The sequence below is a fragment of the Mchenga conophoros genome, linkage group LG14 (genome assembly GCF_057382185.1).
Source record: "Mchenga conophoros isolate Kocher_MC1m ecotype Shallow Benthic linkage group LG14, M_conophoros_male_GT1.1, whole genome shotgun sequence".
In the NCBI taxonomy this organism is placed as follows: Eukaryota; Metazoa; Chordata; class Actinopteri; order Cichliformes; family Cichlidae; genus Mchenga; species Mchenga conophoros.
The window spans coordinates 37,927,006-37,949,952 of record NC_140539.1 but is presented as its reverse complement, the minus strand read 5'-3'; the positions used below and the strand labels follow the sequence as shown (position 1 = coordinate 37,949,952).

The 22,947-nt window shown below is 42.3% G+C and overlaps 1 protein-coding gene across 4 annotated transcripts in view; it reads left to right on the top strand.

Annotated features, from left to right (window-relative positions):
• Nucleotides 1-22,947, top strand: part of LOC146560353 (leucine-rich repeat and fibronectin type III domain-containing protein 1-like protein) — a 423,438-nt gene that overhangs the window by 67,723 nt on the left and 332,768 nt on the right. For all 4 annotated transcript variants that reach the window (XM_085244426.1, XM_085244425.1, XM_085244422.1 and 1 more), the window contains exon 2: nt 17,882-17,921. The gene's annotated coding sequence lies outside the window, so the exon portion shown is untranslated. The remainder of the gene's footprint in view (nt 1-17,881; nt 17,922-22,947) is intronic.

Genomic DNA, 22,947 nt, shown 5'->3' with positions numbered 1-22,947 from the left:
GTGTTTTTCCCTCAAAGCCAATGCATTTGGTCTCTGTGAGAAATCATTTGCATGTAGAGTTTTTAGAAAATGCTTTGCAAAATCCATTTAAAGTTACAAATGTTAAATGGTGAACCCTGTAACTGGTGTCTTGCTGTAGATTCGACACCATTCTTTCAGCTGTGCAAAGAAATTCGGATTCGCTGTTTGCCGGTGTGCTGGACAGGGGAACGAACGTTCCCTGCAGTTGTCCTCTAAGTGTAGTCTTGGCTGGGCTCTACTTTGCTTTAGTACATTCTTCTGGAGTGACGTAGGGGTCACCTACATTCTCTACGCTTGTATCTGCCAAGCTTTCATGCTCCTGTTTCCTCTCATGCTTGACTTTTTAACGTGTGATGGGAGCACCAGGCTGCAGTTGTACTGCCTGCACAAAAAGCAGGTCAGTGGTGAAATGAATGTTGTTGCTTTGATCCCTGCACTGGTATATTAGGACAGCGTTGCAGCCGAGTCAGGCCTGAAGCTAAACAGGAGAGCCGTGATGTGCGTTAATTCCCACAGTGCCTCAATCAGTAAACAGTAACACCGCCCGCGTTGGCACAGTAGACGAGCTGTACGGCATCTGGCTGCTGCAGGAAATGGAAAAATAAAATGATAATGATTAATAAAAGAGCAAGCGTTTTAAATTCGATGAATGGGTAACGTTTCAAAAACATGGATAACCAATGCATTCCAGTGATCTCAGTATTCATCAGGGTGTAATGGAGGAGGAAAAACAGCGCACCATATGGCATATTACGCTAAAATATGGGCAGCAAAGCAGTCTTAATGTTCCTGCTTCCTCCCCGAGGGTTTTACCAGCGTGGCCCTGTTTTGGAAACACGTTTTCAATTTAAACCTGACATACACCATTAGCTACCAAGAAAAAACACCAACTTTTGACTTTTGGCTCTTTTCTTCCCCCTCGTCAAACCTGAGCTGTCCTCCCTCGTTTCTCGGTAAAATGAAATTATACATTTTGTTCCCCCGTGGATGCCCAGGCTCCCTCCGTGCCTGCACCTTGTGATTCTACGAGCAGCGGCAGCTTTTTCACGCTGACGGTTTTTATTCATGCAGCCTCTCTGACCCCATGACACAGATTGTCTATCTGGCTCTCCAGGAGGCCTGGCTGTAGTAAAAGCTAGTAATGTGGAGGTAATTAGTGGGATTTTTAGCCATGTCCTGTTTCATCCTTATGCAACAGGACAACATGGTGAGAAGTTATTTCATGAGGACTGGTTTGCTCCAAAAAAACCCAGACTTTTCTCTAATTTGGTTTTTTTTTTTTTTTTTTGTTTACATCACTTTGAGAATCTCCACCACAGAGTGCTGCTGTTTTAACTCGACACATTTAGATCGTGCAGTGTGATTACGTAGTTCAGCCTCAAGCTTTATGGTTCAACTAACCTTCTCAGGATGCTTTCATATTTGCATAAGCAGTTAATGGAAATAGCAGGTTGATACGATGTGTCTAAGAATTATAGGAATTAATTCACAAAAATCCCTGATGCTCAGGCCCAGTGAGGGTCCATTAAAGTCTAATAGACAGTGTTTTCTTTTCATTAGCCAACAAATTTGGATAATCAAATTCAACCAAATACTGCCATTATACCTTACTGTTTAATATGAACTTACATCCAACAGAGTATGTTTTTATTTTCCAGTCAGCGTGGCGGTGCACTGGTTAGCTCCGTTGCCTCAAAGCAACAATAAAAGAAGAATGGAAGAAAATGAATGGATGGAGGATGGATAGACCAAACGTACAGAAAAAAAAAATTGAAAAGTTTCTTACTCATTAATCAAATAACAAACCTTTTGAATTTGAGCCGCCACACTGGACTCTGAAAAGTCTGAAACTAATCAAGCACAACATTCAGTCCTTAAAACTAAATTTGGCATTTTAATCAAAATATATAGCTTAGTACTTTACCATTTCTTTAAAAATTCATGGATAACAAAAATAAATATATTTTAAAATTAAAATGTCAATTTGATGAAAGAGTTTGCACATCCAGGTGGATTAACCATTACAGTCATTTTTGGTAATGACCAGTACTGTTACTTTAGGGTAGCTGCGGCATGAACCTGGGTGTTTATCTTATAAATTCGTTAAGCGCTATACATCCCATTTCAGTTCGTATCAGCTTTTTACACAGTTATTTGTACTCTGATGAAGCCCAACTGCTGTGACTTGACCACCTCATCTCTTGCTATACTTGATGATGCACGCTTCATTCACAATTTTTTCAAAACATTTTTTTTTAGGATTTAACAAACAAACCGTCCAACTTTGACTGTCAGAAGAGCTTCAAGCCTTTAAGGCAGGAGTTCTCAAACTTTGGGGGCCAGGGTCCCTTATCAATCATAATATTCAGTCCTTATGGACCCCGTTTATAATCCTCATGTTGATCAGGTGTTGAGGAACCAGGGCACCCTGACGAAAAGTGGGCTACTGGAACAAGAAGGCATCGGTGGGCAAGAGACGAAAACAGGGCGTTGTTGGAATGCTACTACGCAAGTAACCCCGGCGGAAGGGGCTACATGAATAGGATGAGGGACCTATGGATTCTTCGATACCCAACATCCACAATGACGGCGAAACAACTAGTAGCTCAGTGTTCCAACATTCGAAAGAAGGGACTGCTCTCACAGCTAGAGATTGACGAGGTACAACACAAATGCTACGGCAAGGAGGAGTCAGGACGCCAGGTCAGGAGGGCGATATCATCACCCCCACCCGAGATTGGGTACATAGCCCCAAGTGCGATAGGAGAAGGATCGTTGAGTGCGAGAGGAACTGACCTGAAAAATAGGATCATGGGCAAGCTTGAAACCTGGATCCCCCGTAGCCGGTTACCAAGATTACGTGAAGTACCCTCAGAAGGTCTGCTAGATGATGTTAATGCAGCACTACGGGCAATACCTACAACCACGATTACCGACACTAACAAGCTGATCTACAATACGGCAGCGGTGATCAGTGAGATGCTTGGCTACAAGTTGAACAGCCACAAGGGGCAGTACCCTCCATGGAGAAGGAGGCTAGAGGGCAAGATCAAAGTAGCACGGAGGGAGGTTAGCCAACTAACGGAGTTGCAGAAAGGTGCGACAAATAAGGTGCCTAAGAAATACAGCAAGCTGTCCATACCTGAGGCCTTGGAAACTGCCAAGCAAAGACTCACAGCCTTGGCCAGCCGCTTGAGGAGGTACACCAGAGAGATAGAAGGCAGGAGAATAAACCAGCTGTTCTCCACAGAACCAGCAAAGGTGTACTCTCAGTGGCAAGGGAACAATAAGAGAACAGCACCACCAAGGCTGGAGACGGAGCAATACTGGAAGAGCATATGGGAGAAGGATGCAACCCATAACAGCAATGCTCAGTGGCTAGAGGATCTGAGGGCAGACCACAGCGACCTCCCTGAACAGGGTCCAGTAACCATCACAGTGGCAGATATCCAAGAAAGGGTCTCCAGTATGAAGAGTTGGACAGCACCAGGGCCCGACATGGTTCACGCCTACTGGCTGAAGAAGCTGACTGCACTCCACGAGCGTCTGGCAGCACAAATGAACCAGCTGCTAGTTAACGAGAGACACCCGGAATGGCTAACTGAAGGCCGGACGGTCCTGATCCCCAAGGACCCCAAGAAGGGACCGGTCCCCTCCAACTACCGACCAATAACCTGCCTCAGTACTACATGGAAGCTCCTGTCAGGCATCATATTGGCTAAGATGAACAGGCACATGGGTCAATACATGAGCGGGACACAGAAAGGAATTGGCAAGAATACCAGAGGCGCAAAACACCAGCTACTGGTAGACAGAACAGTCAGCCGAGACTGCAAGACCAGACTGACCAACCTGTGCACTGCCTGGATTGATTACAAGAAGGCCTATGACTCAATGCCCCACAGCTGGATACTGGAATGCCTAGAATTGTACAAGATCAATGGGACCCTAAGAGCCTTCATCAGGAACTCAATGGGGATGTGGCGTACAACACTAGAGGCCAACTCCAAGCCCATAGCACAAGTCACCATCAAGTGCGGGATCTACCAAGGAGATGCTCTGTCCCCACTGCTGTTCTGCATAGGCCTGAACCCCCTCAGTGAGATCATTAACAAGACTGGCTACGGATACCGACTACGGAACGGAGCAGTTGTCAGCCACCTCCTGTACATGGATGACATCAAGCTGTATGCCAAGAGTGAACGAGACATCGATTCACTGATCCACACTACCAGGCTATACAGCAATGACATTGGAATGTCGTTCGGACTGGAGAAGTGTAGTCGGATGGTAACAAAGAGAGGGAAGGTAGTCAGAACTGAGGGGATTGAACTACCAGAAGGCAACATTGCAGACATAGAGGACAGTTACAAGTACTTGGGGATCCCGCAGGCGAATGGGAACCATGAAGAGGCCACTAGAAAAGCTGCAACCACCAAGTACCTGCAGAGGGTCAGGCAAGTCCTGAGGAGTCAGCTGAATGGTAAGAACAAGATCCGGGCCATCAACACGTACGCCCTGCCCGTGATCAGGTACCCTGCTGGGGTAATAGGCTGGCCAAAGGAGGAGATAGAAGCCACTGACATAAAGACAAGAAAGCTCCTTACCATGCATGGAGGGTTTCACCCCAAGTCCAGCACCCTGAGGCTGTACGCTAAGCGGAAGGAAGGGGGCCGGGGACTGGTGAGTGTCAGCACCACAGTCCAGGATGAGACAAGGAACATCCAAGAATACATTGGGAAGATGGCCCCAACTGACCGAGTGCTCAGTGAATACCTCAGGCAGCAGAAACCCAAGAAAGAGGAGGGAGACGAGGAACCATCATGGAAGGACAGGCCCCTGCACGGTATGTACCACCGGCAGATAGAGGAGGTGGCTGATATCCAGAAATCCTACCAGTGGCTGGACAAAGCTGGACTGAAAGACAGCACAGAGGCACTAATCATGGCAGCACAAGAACAAGCTCTGAGCACAAGATCCATAGAGGTGCAGGCTGTGTAAAGATGCCCCAGAGACAATCCAGCACATAACAGCAGGGTGCAAGATGCTAGCAGGCAAGGCATACATGGAACGCCATAACCAAGTGGCCGGCATAGTGTACAGGAACATCTGTGCCGAGTATAATCTGGAAGTCCCGAGGTCAAAATGGGAGATGCCCCCAAGGGTGGTGGAGAATGACCGAGCTAAGATCCTGTGGGACTTCCAGATACAGACGGACAAAATGGTGGTGGCTAACCAACCGGAAGTAGTGGTGGTAGACAAACAGAAGAAGACGGCCGTAGTGATCGATGTAGCGGTTCCGAATGACAGCAATATCAGGAAGAAGGAACATGAGAAGCTGGAGAAATACCAAGGGCTCAGAGAAGAGCTCGAGAGGATGTGGAGGGTGAAGGTAACGGTGGTCCCCGTGGTAATCGGAGCACTAGGTGCGGTGACTCCCAAGCTAGGCGAGTGGCTCCAGCAGATCCCGGGAACAACATCGGAGATCTCTGTCCAGAAGAGCGCAGTCCTGGGAACAGCTAAGATACTGCGCAGGACCCTCAAGCTCCCAGGCCTCTGGTAGAGGACCCGAGCTTGAAGGATAAACCGCCCGCAGGGGCGTGCTGGGTGTTTTTATATGTGTGTTATCCAACATTGTCTTTATCTTGGACAACATCCGCCTCTCCGACACCACCTTGTGGGAGTCCAGCTCCATCCCCACAACATTACTGGCCTTACGGATCAGTTTATCAAGTCTGTGGGCATCTGCTGCCCTCAGCCTGCTCCCCCAGCATGCAACAGCATAGAGGATCGCACTGGCCACAACGGACTCGTGTTTATAAGTGTTTATGTGTGTTTATAAGTCTGTATTTGTTTAACTAACTGCTGTTATGTCACTGTTACACCTCTACTAAGCTTTGTTACATTATTACAGTTATCACATATTTATTATGTGTTTATTGGCATTTAATTATGCACTTATTAAAAGCCAAGTCTGGCCTCAGTAAACTCTATTGTGGTTCACCTCGTGGGAAGCATTATTGCCGTGTCTAAACTAAGCAGCTTTAGTTTGCTGGCTCGTTGACGGCTTCAATATGGACTGAACTGTATGTGAAAACGATTTCCAGTTAAACTGTTATATCCATAAACTCTACACGTCTGGTCCTTGATGTGCATTAACAAGTCCCAGTGTGGCCCTTCATGAAATTGAGTTTGACACCTCTGATACACACTGATTAACACTTAACTATGGACTTATTAACACTTAACTAGCATTTGTTAATAAAAAGCTTTATCCACCCTCTGTTTTTATATCTGCTCGGGCTGTTTAGATTCATGTCAGGAGTAAAACTGGCGTTTAATACCCATTAGAGGTAGAGTTTAACTCCCATGCACTGTCTTGATGTGCACCTTTATTTTGATATTCTAGGCATGTGGACTGTCTGTTGGCGTGTGTCGCTGTTTGTGGTCCTGACTTCTCCTCAGTGGTTCTCAGCCAGTTGAGTGTGCATTTTGGAGCCACAATCAGATTAAGGCTGAGCATCTCCTTCTGATCGCTGCTCTCTGCTCTGCACCGCCAACTCAATCTGATCTGGCCACAGCCTCAGGCCACCTCTCTGATCAAACACACACACACACACACACACACACACACACACACACACACACACACACACACTTAAATATAGAATGGAGGTTCACTCACACACTGCACACTGCACACACACAAGCTCCACAAATACATTCATACATACTCACAATTTCCTTTTTTGAGTCCTTTGAATCATTCATGAAGAAGAGATGGCAGAAATCAACACAGAATCAATCTGGCACACACGCACGCACACACACACACGCACACACACACACACACACACACACACACACACACACACACACACACACACACACAAAGACGCACACATAGAGACTCACGCATGCATGGGTGCTTTCAAAACACACCCAAGGCGTGTGCCGCATCCCCTGAGTCACACACACAAGCATACACACACAAAAAGTACTCAGGCCAACCAACAAAGACGCACACCACTTACTGTCTCCCCTCAAACACACACACACTCACCCACGCACACACATGCTACACCGCTCACTTTAACAGGCTGTACCTTCGGTGGTTGGATGCTGCAGCTCATAGTGAGTGTCAGCAGCCTGACTGTCTGGGAGCACAGGGGACGAGAGACACTGAAATGGACTTCTTATGCCAGGGAGAGAGAGAGCGTGGGCTGGTGTGGCATGCAGTGAAAGGGAGTAGATGAAGAGAAGCAATCTGCTGTGAGAGATAAAAGGAAGGGGAGAGAGGGCAGCGGAGGGTTGCGTTACGTGGACACATGGGTAGAATAGACAATCGTGTGCTTTTCAGGCTGCAGACACAGGGAGTGCAAAAGGAGTAAAAACGATCAGTTTAGATTGGACGTATTTCCTGATTTATATGGCGTGCAGCATGGGCTTATGTTCTCCAGTGACTTTGAGCTCTCATACTTGATGTAGTTGTGTGCAAACATTTTTTCTGTGTAGTAACAAATTATGAAACATTTCAAGTACTCTCAGGTTAAGTCCGACTTGCAAACAGACGGCAGGTTCCTACCTGTCCAGGTTGCTGACAACTCTTGTTGTAGTGCTGTTCCTCTGCCTAAATATGGAAAACTCTAAGTATTGCTTTCATTAATTTTTCAAATTAAGTTCTATAATGTAGAAATAATTCACTGGAAGTGTCTTATAGACTGAAAGAATGCAAGAAATTGCAATAGAGTATCATCAAAATGTATTATCAGTGATGCAATAGCAACACTGTGTATGGTCATTGTGGAGATACTCACAGATATATTCACTTTAGCTTCGACCACAGCCGATTATTGGGACAAAGGTTCAATGTGGGGTCTGTCTTGTTGGATATTTATGTTCTGGTTCAAAGTCATTGCTTCTCAGTGCTGCTTTCTATCTCTGTCTTATGTTTTGGGATTAAGCACACAAAGGACTTCCATGTGAACAGTGCCACGCAGCTACATGTAAAAAACACTTCAGGTCTCATACATACATCCAGGCTTGTTTTTCTGATGCCATATGTCACAATAACATGTAAAACTAAATGGGAAACCAATTTATCTCTCACAAACATGATCTAGGTCATTTTGGGCCACTTAACACACGTACATGTACAAATACAGTTACAGACCCATACAGTTTACAAAGGTACTTCATACACATCCAGTTTCAAACTGCCTCCATCTCACTCTGTGATACTTTAGTGGCTAGGACATATACTGCAAGGATCTGTTAATATTAGTTAGAACAGTTAACATGATGCCCCAGCCATACACAAAACTCCAACAAATCCACACAATAGATTCATTATGATTTTAACATTTTCAAATTTAAAATCGCTACTTTTGTTTGTCTCAGAATGAAGTTTGTACCGGAGTAGACAGGTGATCCTTTCTTCAGTTTGCTTAAGGGTTTCTCTGCAACCAACAGAAATGTGTAGTAAACACATAATCGAGTCGATTACAGTGTTTACAGCCTCTAAGTGGTATATTCATACCACCAACAGGCAGGTCAGCTCCAGGGTAGCCACAGTGGGGGACTATTATGTCCTCTGTATAGCAGAAAACTTTAAGCACTTTACATACACTGAGAAGTTAGGATGAAATAATCATGTGAAAAGAAAAGGGGTGGTGGGACTTTGCAAGCTCTCTTTATATACCACCATGCAGGATGAGTTCTGGAGGAGGTCAGAAAAAGAGAATAGAAGGGGAACGTATGCAAAGAAGAATAGAGCTGAAATGTGGCGCGATAGAAAGGCAGGAGATACGTGTATGGAGAGAAAGCCTGTAAGGCATGTATTTTACACAGGTGACGCAGAGGCCATGGAAACAGATAAGGAGAAGAACAGAGTACAGCTGCATTCACACTCTGGCTTCGGGAGGCTCTTACTCTGTTGTTTGTTACATTTACGAGCTGCAAACAACGGCTCATTGTGAGACGGTTCGTTCAGACAGGCTCGAAGATGAAATTCATCATGGCTCTAATGAATATGTTTTCATACCAATCTGTGTAATAAAACACTAAAAGCAGAGCTTTTAATGTGGTCACGTTCAGCCTGCACCTGTCCCCTTCCACCTGTTCCATTGTCAGTGCCAGTGCTAACTTCATAACTGCAGTGAATATTCATGCCTGGCCACTTTCACTGCAGTACAACAAAAATAAGTGCCTTTGTTACATCTTACAGTACTTTTCCCCTGCTAGCAGTTGTTGCTACTTTCTGTAATGTGGCGGTCCCCAACCCCTGGGCCTCGGACCGGTACCGGTCCGTGAGTTGTTTGGTACCGGGCTGCGAGAGTTGAGGCTCAGGTGTGAAATGTATGGTTTTCAGGGTTTTTATCGGTTTTCAGCGTTATTTTGTTATCGTTTTTATCGTTAACTCTGTTTTCCTGGGTCTTTTCACGTGTGTTATGAATAAATTTTCTTTTTTTCGGTACCGGTACCGGTCCGTGGCGCAAAAAAGGTTGGAGACCGCTGCTGTAATGGACTGCTCAGACAGTTTCTCGTACCATAACCAAAAAAGTTTCATAAGCCAAACATTGTAATTTAAAGAAACTTTCCTGTAGAAATATAAGATGCGTATATATTTTATTGGTATTGGAAACAAGTATTTGATTAATTATCAGTAAATTTTTACATTAAAGATGTCAAATATATATCCAAAATATTGGGAAACCCCTCTGTTACAGCAGCCAAAACAGTAACACAACCAACAACAAAATAAAGTATTAGGTTCATAAAGTAAAGCATCTCAATGAAACAAGAATATGACAAAACTAAATAGCTTAATAAAGTGAAGTTACTCAAGTAGAAAATAGCTTAATAAAATGAAACGGTATCAAAATAAAAATAAAGTCGCTCGTTAGGGAAACAAATCTAAATAAAACAATCTGGCAACGGCTCCATAATGTAAAACAGCTCAATTACAAAAAAAGGAAAGGAATCAAAGTAGCATACTAAAAGTAAAGTAAGTGGCAGATGGCAATAAAGCGTCTCAGTATATTCAGAGTGTAACGTGCAGTGAGCAGTGCAGGGTGGCATGAGAGTACAGACAAGCAGGCAGCTGTTTGCAGCATTCACCTTTATGATGTCACAAAGTAGCCATATCACAGGTTTTTATCACCTTGTCTCGTTAATATTTTGCAACATTTTACAACCTCAAGTATGGAATTAACAACAGATTATAGACGGTTAGTGTGCACAGTCCACACCTATGATCGGTGTGGACATACAGGTTTGTATTAACAGCTTCATTTGAAGGACTAATCTGTGTGCTTTTCCTGCTTTATCCAAGCAAAGATAATCAGCTGGTGAGGCACAGTGAAGATTGGGGGGGTTCACGAGCTCCAGCTCTGTACAGAGACTGGCTGCTGTGACAGGATGATAATAGTAATGACTCACAGTTGTGGCCCCATGTCATATTACGCGGGTCTTTAAGAAGGATTTATGTACCCTTCATTAGCGAAAGCATTCCCTGAGAGGGTATGGACGGTGTTTGGGGGTGCGATTGTCTCGCCTTTGAAACGGTCACTTAACAGGACAATTCTGTCATTTACTGTCTTTAAACTGACTTTGATGCGTCAAGAAGGCAACAAAACAGCAATAAGACAGAGTCTGTGTATCAGGGTTTTTTTTTTCAGCCTGATTGAGTTGACACTTACAATCTGTTCACGACTGTATTGCTGTTAACTGTTATAAAGCTCGACCCTGTGTGGTCCTGAGAACTGAGATTATAACTATTCACCCTTTCAGAACCTGAAATCTGTGTCTAACAGCTGATCTGAACGATATGTAGACGAACATAAACCATTACTTTCAGATCCTGAGCCAGCCGTGTGTTAACAGAGATACTGTTACGGTGTAATGTGCATAAATCCACGCATCACTCTGGGTTTTTCTGCAGTGTGTGAATTAAATTAGAGTTGCACTTGAGGTGCTGTCTCACATCCTGCAGTTAGAAAGCCCTAACTTAGAAAGACAGAGAGGAGCAGCAAAAGATCAACCCCAGCCATCATTAACTCATTTGATCACAGTTAGAACTTCATGAGCCGTACTTCATGCAAAGTGTCTCAGAACAGAATCTCGGAAAGTTTGTTGTTGATTTGGGTAAATCACGTGCTTCAAACATTTGGGTTTAAAAAAAAACAACACAGAGAAGCTGACGCGCTTCAGGAAGGCAGAAATAAATCTCAAAGCTGGTTGTTTTGTTCGTACATTATGCTACTATATTGTAGTATAATAGTATAATTGTAATTCTTTAAACTGAGCTTTGGCATGTCGACATCATTTCAGATTATTTACTATTGAACTTGCGCGGCAATATTTAAAGGCAGTGCTAAGTGGATGGGTGATTTAACTCATAAACACATGATAATGTATGCTGTTACATTTGAATTTGAATGTCTGAAGAGGAAATGGTGTGTGTGAATATTGTGTATATTAATTTAACACTCAGTCATTAACGTAACACATTAACACAGTCTTATTAATGGCTGAATTTTGCCTGACATATGTAACAGCAGCTATCGAAGTAAATACAAGAAAAAAAAGCAACATGAATGTTGCTGTGTCTGTTCAATTTCAGTTCAGTTTGATTTTATTTATATTGAGCCAAGTCACAACAGCTATGCACACTACTGAGAAAAAGACAGGTGAGAGTCTGTGAAGGTTCTCAGTCATCCAGGTCATCATAGTCTGAGGAGCTTGGAAAGAAAAGCGTCTGGACCTCTTTAAATTGCTTGAAGACGTTTCACCTCTCACCCGAGAAGCTTCTTTAGTTATAGGGTCAAATGGTGGAGAGTCCACCATTTGACCCTATAAACACACTCCTTCCTTCATTAACATTAGTTCAGTTCTGCTCTGTTTGATAATCTCAGTATTATTATGGAGCAGGAATATGTAGAGTGGACAGAGCCAAAGTCTTGGCACTCTGCTCACAGCTTTGAGCCATCCAGCTGTGCCAATTACACACTCATTCTCATAGCATCTCTCTCCTCTCATTCCAAACAAATAAACAGTGCTAGCAGCAACTGTCACACACATAGTGTATCAGCATCAAAAAAGATGTGCTTTTTGGGAACATATTTAGTGCGATTTACAGTACATTGCCTGCCTCAAGTCTCAGTAACTCTCATTTCTATGTGTTATTATTTGAAGAAGCAGATGAGTTGGCAGGCGATCTGTGTGGATTTATAAATTAGATGGCAATCAATTTCCAACCATTTGCAATCTGTTTGAGACTGATGGAGACGGCTCGCACAACCTGTGCAACTTCCTTGAAACCAAACGTGTTTGGTCACTGTAAGCACGTTAATGAGTGCAGTTAGTTAGTTTTGTTAGTGGTTCTCCTTCAGTACTAGTAGTAACCTGACTTTCAGTCAGTTTGAGTCTAAGTTCTTTTGTATCTGGATGATGTATATTTTAACATCACCTGAAGGCAGATTTGAATACCTGATTCCTGTTATGTGCTTTTCTCACAGGGTCCTGCAGTTAAAGGTTCTTTTTTACATTTACAACGCACACCTGAAAAAGCCCCTTTTGCTTATGAGGTTTTGTCTTCTCTTAACCACTGAACATCTAAACCCGAACTACTTGTAAGAATCATAGCATGTTAAGTTAGATGTGGCCAACACGGCCAACTGTTGGTCCATCATGGCATTTCCCGCTTTTAGGGTTGTCATAATTCAATTTTACATCCAAGAATATGTTTTTTTACATTTAAAATCCCAACCAATGTTTTTTTCACCAGTGGTTCTCATTATTTAACCTGGATGAACAGTACAGTAGGAATACACTGGCATTAGGTTTGATAGACACTTTGAAGCCCATCTTCTGGGCATTTCAGTGACAGTATGCAAGCTATTTGCTGTTTTTCTACTCACTGCTTTGTGTGTTAGAACCAAATTATTTATTACTTAACACATAACATACTTTAAGTGGGACTAGTAATAGTAGCAATATGATATTCTAATTACATTTTGTTTAATACAAACGAGTAATGCAACTAATGAAGTTTTAAAACTTAGAAACATTTTTCACAGATGTAAATGTAATAATGGTGGTAGAGTCAGGGGTTCAATGCCCAGCTTCTGAGCTGCACGGGTTTATTGTCAGTGTTGGTGGTTGTACATGTAGCACACGCACACTTCGTAATTTGTTTACAATATAAGAAGCACACGTGTGTGTGTGTGTGTGTGTGTGTGTGTGTGTGTGTGTGTGTGCGTGCTTGGGCCTGCCTGCCTGTCTGTTGGTTCAAATGCTAATACATTCATGTCTCAGCACTTCTCTTGTTTACTTCTTTACTTATACTTGAAACTATACACTATCATCAGCATAAAAACTTTCCGTGCTGCATGCCATTAGCCCATATAGCAACTTTTCTATTTAAAAGGAAAACCACACAATAATTTTCTATTAGTCCTCCCTTGAACTCATATCTCCTCCAGCTCAGCTACTTAGCATCAAAGTGTGCTTGAACTTTTCAGAGCCTTCCTTTTTAGCCATAGTCTTTAAAAGGGCCTCAGCAGTAATGACACCACACAGAGGAAGATTTAATAGAATATGGGCTGTATGGGTTGTGTAGAAGGTCCACAGATAATTGTATTAGGCAACCATAGCCATGCTTCCTTCACAACAATGCACAGGCTTGGCCCTGGTCCACTCTGAAGTTTAATGTGAGGGCCCTGACCTGGTGACATCTGCAGCGCTTCGGGCACCAAGTGTGTTTGTAAGGAATCTGTTATTTTTTCTGTATTAAGGCACAAAATATAGTAGCTGGTGGTGGATGCTACTAGAAACACATTATGTGCAACATGTAAACAGATTTCAGCCTAATCTGTGTCTTTTTTGTGTGTGTTTTTAATTCTGTCCTGCCTGGCAGCTTTTGCAATCAGACTTATGATCTTAATGCGCTTGTTGTGCCAAACATGTCTCGCTTTTCCAAGATCAGTTCTTTAAATTCTCTGTTAGCTCCTCTTGTTTGTGTCTTTCTTTTATCCGCTTATTTCTTCATTTCCATTTGTGTTATTTCAGTTATTACATTATATGTGGTATACAGTATGACAATGTCTAAGGCAGGACAGGAAGGAAAGGAGAAAAAAAGGTAGGGATAATAGGGGAAGATGTAATAAAAGGATACAGTACAAATAGAAATGCACACTGTATCGCCAACTGCAACAAAAAAAATTGGAAATGCTTCTTCTGGTGTGTGTGTGTGTGTGTGTGTCTGAGTATGAAAAAGAAAGAGAGACAGAGAGTGTCAAATGTGTGTGTGTCTTTGTCATGAAATGTACTTGAAATTGAGAAGCTACAGTAACACTAACCAGGAGTCAAAGGCAGATAGAGATGGATCCACGAGAACCGGGCCATGCGCAGCCCCCAGGAGTACCCAAGACCTAAGGCCACACATCTCGATATCGGCACACTCATCCCAGCAGGAGAAAGAGAGAGGCTGCAGGTGTGAGCCGAGATCAGGGACCCATGCAGGGCTCCAGGCAGTAAGGAACCCTCCCCCTGCCACCCGGGACCACCAAAGGAGCACATCAAAGACTACACTAGAATATCCAGCCATGCTCCGTAGCCGGATCTGTGTTGCTTGGGACACTTTCACTTTAGTTATGACACAAGAAAATGGTGCCATGATGTCAACTTGGACAGGGTTATGACCTGAAATCAATCAAGGTCAAATGTTTTGCCAAATAACTGCTACTCTCCAAGTAAAGAAAAACTTTGATGGACCTTATATAGGCGGTACTTCTCCAAATCTCAGAAAGGCATATTGTAAAGTTGAATTGTTTAAGTAAGTAAAACAAAAATATTCATCTGAGCAGAGCAAGCAATACTTACTCTGGGAAATATGTGTCAATTAAAACATGCCAAACTGAAAGCTTACATCCCATAAAGGCGTTGATTGTTTGCATCCAGCCTGTAAAGTACTGCCACCTGGTGGCCACAGTTGGTTATTGTCTCTGGAGGCTAGCTTGTGTCTGAGCCACTGGAATGTGTAGTTGTTGTCATTTTCATGGGCATGGCAGCATTCACCAGTATTTAAACTCTAAAATCGATCTCAGTGTTAGTACAAATACATTCCTGTTATTTATACGTTGAACTCGTTGGCTTTAATAAAGTTTATTGTGTCTTGGTTTTATTTTAACAGCAGCTGTTTTTCTGTTATGTTATTGCCAGGGTTTTAATAGTTTTGCAATTTTCATTAGTTTTTATTTTTATTTAGTTTTGACTTCAGATTTTCAATTTTATATCAGTTTTAATTAGTTTTTACCAATTGTTTGCTAGTTTAGTTTAGTTTTTAGTTTTTTGAAAATCCTTAGTTTCAGTTTAGTTTTGATTAGTTTCAGTTATAGGTTTAGTTGTGTTTGCAATAATTAAGTGTAACAAAATCCCAGTTGCATCATATCAGTCATGCTCTTCTGCTGGGTATGTTGCTATTCCAGCTACCATACCCTGCACCCTGCACAGGTCGCCTGTCTGTCGCAGGGCTAACACGCAGAGACAGACAACTCACATTCCCACCTATGGGTTCTTTAAATAAATAAATAAATAAAGGCAGATGAACAACCATTGATACCAGGCAACTATAAAATGTATATCTTGGCCCCAATGAGACTATTAACTCTTGCAGCACCGGGTGTTCCTAATTTTGGTTCAAGTGAATTGATAAACTTTGTGAAGGCAATTGACTCACACAGTTGTGTAGATGTCCCCGTCCTGCTGTCTCGGGATGCATCACGCTGCCTTGCCTGGGGTTAGCTTCTGTTTTCTGGGGATGAGGGTTGAGTGTGCTCCCTTACCTTCTCAAGCTAAGCTAGGTTAGCCTTCTTGTGTGAGCTTTTCAAGTGCACTTTAAGGTTTGTGGGATTTTTTTCCCTTTAGAAATGTCCCTCATAATTTGTCTCTTTCCACTACAAGACACTTGCTTTATCCAAAACACAGTCATATTCAAAGTAATCCCAAATTGGACTCTGGCGCTTTCTCCTGACTTTTCCTGACATGATTCTGCGCGTGGACGGAGCAGCAACACAGACGACTCGACTAACGTGCTGCCACCTGCTGGCATAATGAGACAGCAAGAAAAAATCTGGAAACTAAACTTCATTTTCACCCTTGACTATTGTAGGACACGCACACATCAATGAAAACTAAACACATTTTTGCTATAAATTCAGTTAATTTTAGTTAGTTTTGTGGACACTCATTACAGTTTTAGTTAGTTTTCCTTTTTTTGTTTTTATTTTTATTTCCGTTAACGAAAATGTTTTTTCACTTCTAGTTTTCGTTATTTCGTTCGTTTTCGTTAATGATAATAACCTTGGTTATTGCTCAATTATAAGATGATAAAAAAACACTCGGGAGGGTCACCAACAATTTGCCTACTGTTTGTGTTTGCCATCCTGATTAATGGCAGTGGGTGTTACCTCAAAATGAGGCTGAATTACTTCTGCAGTCAAACACCTGGAAGCCTTAGCTTTAACCCCATGATCAAAAAAAACAACAAACAAAAAGACCAACTTTCCCTGTCTTTGTACCTCGAGGCCCTCCAGCCAGGCTCCATTATTAATACACTTGTCTGCTAAATGCTTTATCCATTCTTTACCCAACTTAGTTTAAATCAAATCCCAAAATGTCCCCATCTCCAACCTCATCTCTCTTGTGCATTTTCTGTTCTTGCAAAAAGATCTCATAAGTACCAAAACACACACGCAAATGTCGAGCACTCTGTGACGTTAGCGATGCTATCTTGAGATCAAAGTAGCTGGCTGCGTTTTATAACTCAAGTAGTCCAATTTCATTCAGAAGCAGACACCCCAAGAAGGCTTTTGATAATCTACACTGTCTGATGAGATTTCCATTGAAATAAGTTAGCAAGAGGAAAGGAAAGATACAGAACTGGGAAGTAAATCTGAGAGACGAGGAAATGGGACAATTGAAGGAAGAATGATGGGGGAGTGGAAGAAGATGGCACAAGAAAGAAGACAAAATGGAGAAAAGAAGTGGAGACAAGAAGCTCTGTAGTTAAAGCTGATTGATCAATCTATTTTTGCTCATTTTTTGAATTGCTTCTGTCGCAGCCTCTTTGCTCCATGTCTCCCTGAATCACACTCCATCTCTCATGCCCTCACTTTTCCAGTGTTTATAAGTCATCTGTCAGATAGGCAGACGTGTAGATGGAACAAAACTCGTCCCTGTAATTTATTCTGCTGTTTTTGCCAACATTCATTCCTTCTCCTGCATGATGACTTCCATTTGTCAGCCGCCTCTGCGTCTTTAAAATGAATCCATTTGCCTCTGAGTTGCTCCGTTTCTTTATTGCGAAGAGATGCAGTTTGGCAACAAATGCTAAAAGATGAAATGAGAATTGGTGTCGTGATGACTCAGTGGGTTCAACTATATTCTCGCAACGTCAAATCTGACTCATGACTTCCTCTTCTGCCCTTCCTTCTCGCTAACTGCCATAATAAAAATATAATAGGAATGGGGGTAAGACGCCCGCTTTAATTTGTTTAGACCACAGCTTGAGTGCTGCTCTTACAGCCGAAAGATCTTTGCATCAGCTGGAAAATTTGTCAATAAAAAAATCGGTTCATGAGGAATCACAGTAAATAATCAAACGTGTTTAAGCCTTGTGATGTTTTCATTAATCTACTGAAAGGAGCAACAGTAAATGGATCTGCTATTCTATGTGTATGTGCAGCTTGATATGTCAATGTGCTTCTGCTCCGTGGGTTTGAAGTATCGATCACAACATTGCTGCCGTACCTGATAAAGTGATAATAAACTAATTCTGAACTTCTTCTTCTTGTTTTAGGTGTCAGAAAGGACTGACAGTGGAAGCAGATGACAGAAAGGTCAGTTTGAAAGCTTTTTTTTTCAATCGCAACTTATTTTTTGTCACCAGCACAGGAAGGAGACTCTCCCTCCTTTGACCTTGTTCCTGTGGACAGACCCTGGGTCCGTTCAAATAAAACAAAACAAAACACATAGAAAGTATGGAGCAGCAAACTGGAGGAGAAAGAAAAGACATGTCAGCACTTACTGAGGAGATGAGTGTTTGAGAGTAATGCAAAAGAAGCATTTTGAGATCACATGTGGCAGCTACTCATTAGATGGACTTTATAGCAAACATTTTCACAAAAACCCCCCTTCAAAAAATCCCAATCCAAATGCTTGCACACCCATGCACATACAGTGGGGCAAAAAAGTATTTAGTCAGCCACCGATTGTGCAAGTTCCCCCACCTAAAATGATGACAGAGGTCAGTAATTTGCACCAGAGGTACACTTCAACTGTGAGAGACAGAATGTGAAAAAAAAAATCCATGAATCCACATGGTAGGATTTGTAAAGAATTTATTCGTAAATCAGGGTGGAAAATAAGTATTTGGTCAATAACAAAAATACAACTCAATACTTTGTAACATAACCTTTGTTGGCAATAACAGAGGTCAAACGTTTACTATAGGTCTTTACCAGGTTTGCACACACAGTAGCTGGTATTTTGGCCCATTCCTCCATGCAGATCTTCTCGAGAGCAGTGATGTTTTGGGGCTGTCGCCGAGCAACACGGACTTTCAACTCCCGCCACAGATTTTCTATGGGGTTGAGGTCTGGAGACTGGCTAGACCACTCCAGGACTTTCAAATGCTTCTTACGGAGCCACTCCTTTGTTGCCCGGGCGGTGTGTTTTGGATCATTGTCATGTTGGAAGACCCAGCCTCGTTTCATCTTCAAAGTTCTCACTGATGGAAGGAGGTTTTGGCTCAAAATCTCACGATACATGGCCCCATTCATTCTGTCCTTAACACGGATCAGTCGTCCTGTCCCCTTGGCAGAAAAACAGCCCCATAGCATGATGTTTCCACCCCCATGCTTCACAGTAGGTATGGTGTTCTTGGGATGCAACTCAGTATTCTTCTTCCTCCAAACACGACGAGTTGAGTTTATACCAAAAAGTTCTACTTTGGTTTCATCTGACCACATGACATTCTCCCAATCCTCTGCTGTATCATCCATGTGCTCTCTGGCAAACTTCAGACGGGCCTGGACATGCACTGGCTTCAGCAGCGGAACACGTCTGGCACTGCGGGATTTGATTCCCTGCCGTTGTAGTGTGTTACTGATGGTGACCTTTGTTACTTTGGTCCCAGCTCTCTGCAGGTCATTCACCAGGTCCCCCCGTGTGGTTCTGGGATCTTTGCTCACCGTTCTCATGATCATTTTGACCCCACAGGATGAGATCTTGCGTGGAGCCCCAGATCGAGGGGGATTATCAGTGGTCTTGTATGTCTTCCATTTTCTGATGATTGCTCCCACAGTTGATTTTTTCACACCAAGCTGCTTGCCTATTGTAGATTCACTCTTCCCAGTCTGGTGCAGGTCTACAATACTTTTCCTGGTGTCCTTCGAAAGCTCTTTGGTCTTGGCCATGGCGGAGTTTGGAGTCTGACTGTTTGAGGCTGTGGACAGGTGTCTTTTATACAGATGATGAGTTCAAACAGGTGCCATTCATACAGGTAACGAGTGGGGGACAGAAAAGCTTCTTACAGAAGACGTTACAGGTCTGTGAGAGCCAGAGATTTTCCTTGTTTGAGGTGACCAAATACTTATTTTCCACCCTGATTTACGAATAAATTCTTTACAAATCCTACCATGTGGATTCATGGATTTTTTTTCACATTCTGTCTCTCACAGTTGAAGTGTACCTCTGGTGCAAATTACTGACCTCTGTCATCATTTTAGGTGGGGGAACTTGCACAATCGGTGGCTGACTAAATACTTTTTTGCCCCACTGTATAATGTCAACCATTGACAGGCCAGTATGAGCGACCGTGCACCATCAGGTCAGAGTGGACAACATCTACAAGTAGGACAGGCTGCAGGAGTGAGACAGCCCTCGATCTGATCATAGTGGCTTCTATGTGAAACTGCATCCACTCTGCGGCATCTGCTGTGGGGCCCAATCAAACCACAGATACGACGCATAAAGGATTTCCTTTGCAAACAACTGATGCAGTTTTAATAAGCTAATTAATGAAGCTGTAATCTGTCACTTAAGGGCTGTTTAAGCAGCTGAGCCACTTTAGCTCTGATTATGCTTCATCACCGATCTGATGGTGAATTTTCCCATAAAGGAAACTCATCAAGATTGGAATATAAATATTTTTAAGCATTTAAATAAGGGTTAATTTGCTTAAGCATAAGTGGATGTTTGTTTATCAAATGGTCATAAATAACAGAAAATGTTATGTAAAGTAACACAGACTTATTACCATAACACAACTGTCAAAATTATTGGTGTGCAATGAATTTGCAGTTTTGTTGTCTTTGAAATGGTTTGTGTGAAGATGGAGGTCGGCTGCAGCCAGCTGCCATCTTCAAAGGGGCTTTGGTGCAAGTCAGCGATTAAATGGCAGTGCAGAGCCATCAGTGTAATATCAGTTTATGACTGAAAGGAGTGACGCTGGCAATAACATGCAAACTGTTCATGATTATACATGATTCACTACCATACATTGTTGTAACTCTCAGATCTGTTGCATAAACAGAACAATTCACATCACCTACTCAGATCTAGAGTCCTGCTCATATATTTGAAACAAATCCATGTTAATTGCCTCTTGGGGATAAATAAAGTCTTTCTGATTCTGATTCCGATCAAAAGATAACAACAACAACAACAATCTTTATTTATAGAGCACATTTAAAAGCCTTGGGCATACCAAAGTGCTTTACATAAAACAATAAAAGGTTCAAACATTGATAACGGATAAATAAAAATAACGAGTTATGTTCATAGATAAAAGCTACCAATAAGAATGACTATAGCACATGGGTAATAGCAAGATAAAAGCTGTACCACCATAATAAAAGACACCAATAGAAAGATAGGAGGGAATTAATACAAGAGGTCAATAGGTCACAGCAACCAAACAAACAAACAAACAAACCAGCAATTAAAAGGTGGAGAAGGCAAGTTTAAAAAGATATGTTTTAAGCTGTGATTTAAAAGAATGAATAGAATCAGATGCCCGGATGCCAATCGGGAGATTGTTCCACAGCACAGGTGCAACAAGAGCAAACGATCGATCACCTCTAGTCTTAAGTCGAGATCTGGGCTGAGCCAGCAGTAACTGTGACGATGACCTTAAAGCCCTAGCAGGAGCATAAGGGTTTAAAAGGTCCTTAAGGTAGCTGGGTGCAGTGTTGTTAGTAGTTTTAAAAGTAAACAACAAAATTTTAAATTGAATACGATATTTGACAGGCAACCAGTGCAGATCGGCAAGGACAGGAGTAATGTGGGCAAACTTGCTGGTTTTAGTTAGAATGCGAGCTGCAGCATTCTGAACTGTCTGTAATCTCTGTAAAAGGGAAGAGTGGAGACCACAATAAAGTGAATTACAATAGTCTAGCCTCGACGTTACAAAGGCGTGGATGAGCTTTTCGAGATCTTTATGCGGGATATAGCGCCTAGCCTTAGAGATAAGACGAAGCTGGTAAAAACTAGATCTGACAACAGCAGACACTTGTTTGTCAAATGAAAAGGAGCTGTCAAATAAGACACCCAGATTCCTGACAGTATCAGAGAGAGAACAACTAAGAAAACCAAAGGCATCCCGGAGTTTGGCACGAAGGGCATTACTACCAAAAATCATAATCTCGGTTTTCTTCTCATTAAGGATAAGAGAATTCGACAACAACCACTTCTTGGCCTCAGACATGCATTCTCGGAGGCTATTCAGAGACAGAGCAAGATCGTCGTTTAGCTCAAAATAGAGCTGGATATCATCTGCTTAATAGTGATAAGCAATATGGTATTTCTCAAAGATGGCACTTAAAGGAAGCAAGTATAATGAGAAAAGGGTAGGGCCCAGCACAGATCCCTGGGGGACACCACAGCAAACAGGTACAGCCGAGGAAGAGGATGTAGCCAGATGTACCGTAGAGAGCCGATTGGAGAGATAGGATTTAAACCAATCCAGGGCAGCGCCCTTGATGCCTACAGTGTGCTCAAGTCTTGCTAATAAGATATTATGGTCAACTATGTCAAATGCCGATGATAGATCCAAAAGCACTAAGACTGAGGGGCGTCCGTTGTCAGCCATTAGTAGGAGATCATTGAAAACACGAAGCAATGCTGATTCTGTGCTGTGATGTTGTTTGAAGGCCGATTGAAATTTATCATTTATATTATTCTCATCAAGGTAGGTCTGCAGTTGGAGCAGAACCACCTTCTCAAGTATTTTAGCCAGAAAGGGAAGCTTAGAAATTGGCCTAAAATTGGCAAAATCACTAAGCTCAAGGTTCCTTTTTTTTAGAACAGGTTGGATTATGGCATGCTTGAGAGCTGAAGGTACATAGCCAGAAAGCAAGGAGAAGTTCAATATGGACAATAAACAAGGTCCAATTACACTGAAACAATCCTTAACAATACGGGATGGGAGAGCATCATGTACACAGTTAGTATTGTTCAATTTATCAATTAGACGCTTCAGAGTGGAGAGAGAAACGGGTTCAAATTGATAAAAAGTGGCCGAACAATCAGGAGTAGACATACAATCAGTCACCAGAGGAAGATAACCAATGACGTCGCTGTGTGATTTTTACTCTAATGGCACTGAAATGATTTTATAGCTCAGAGACATTTTAAAGGCTAATTGAATTATATTCAGGTCATGTACATTTTACACACATTATATTCTTATCTCTTCTCTATTGTTTTGCAGTTAAACAGAAGTCCAACACATCAGGGTAGTTTTTTTTTATTTTACATTTGTTATCAGTTCAAATGCAGGCTCCAGACTTGTTGAGGAATTTTGGAAAATTCAGATTTAGCACAGCGTGATGCTTCTGCGTGTTTAGATGATACATTTACACA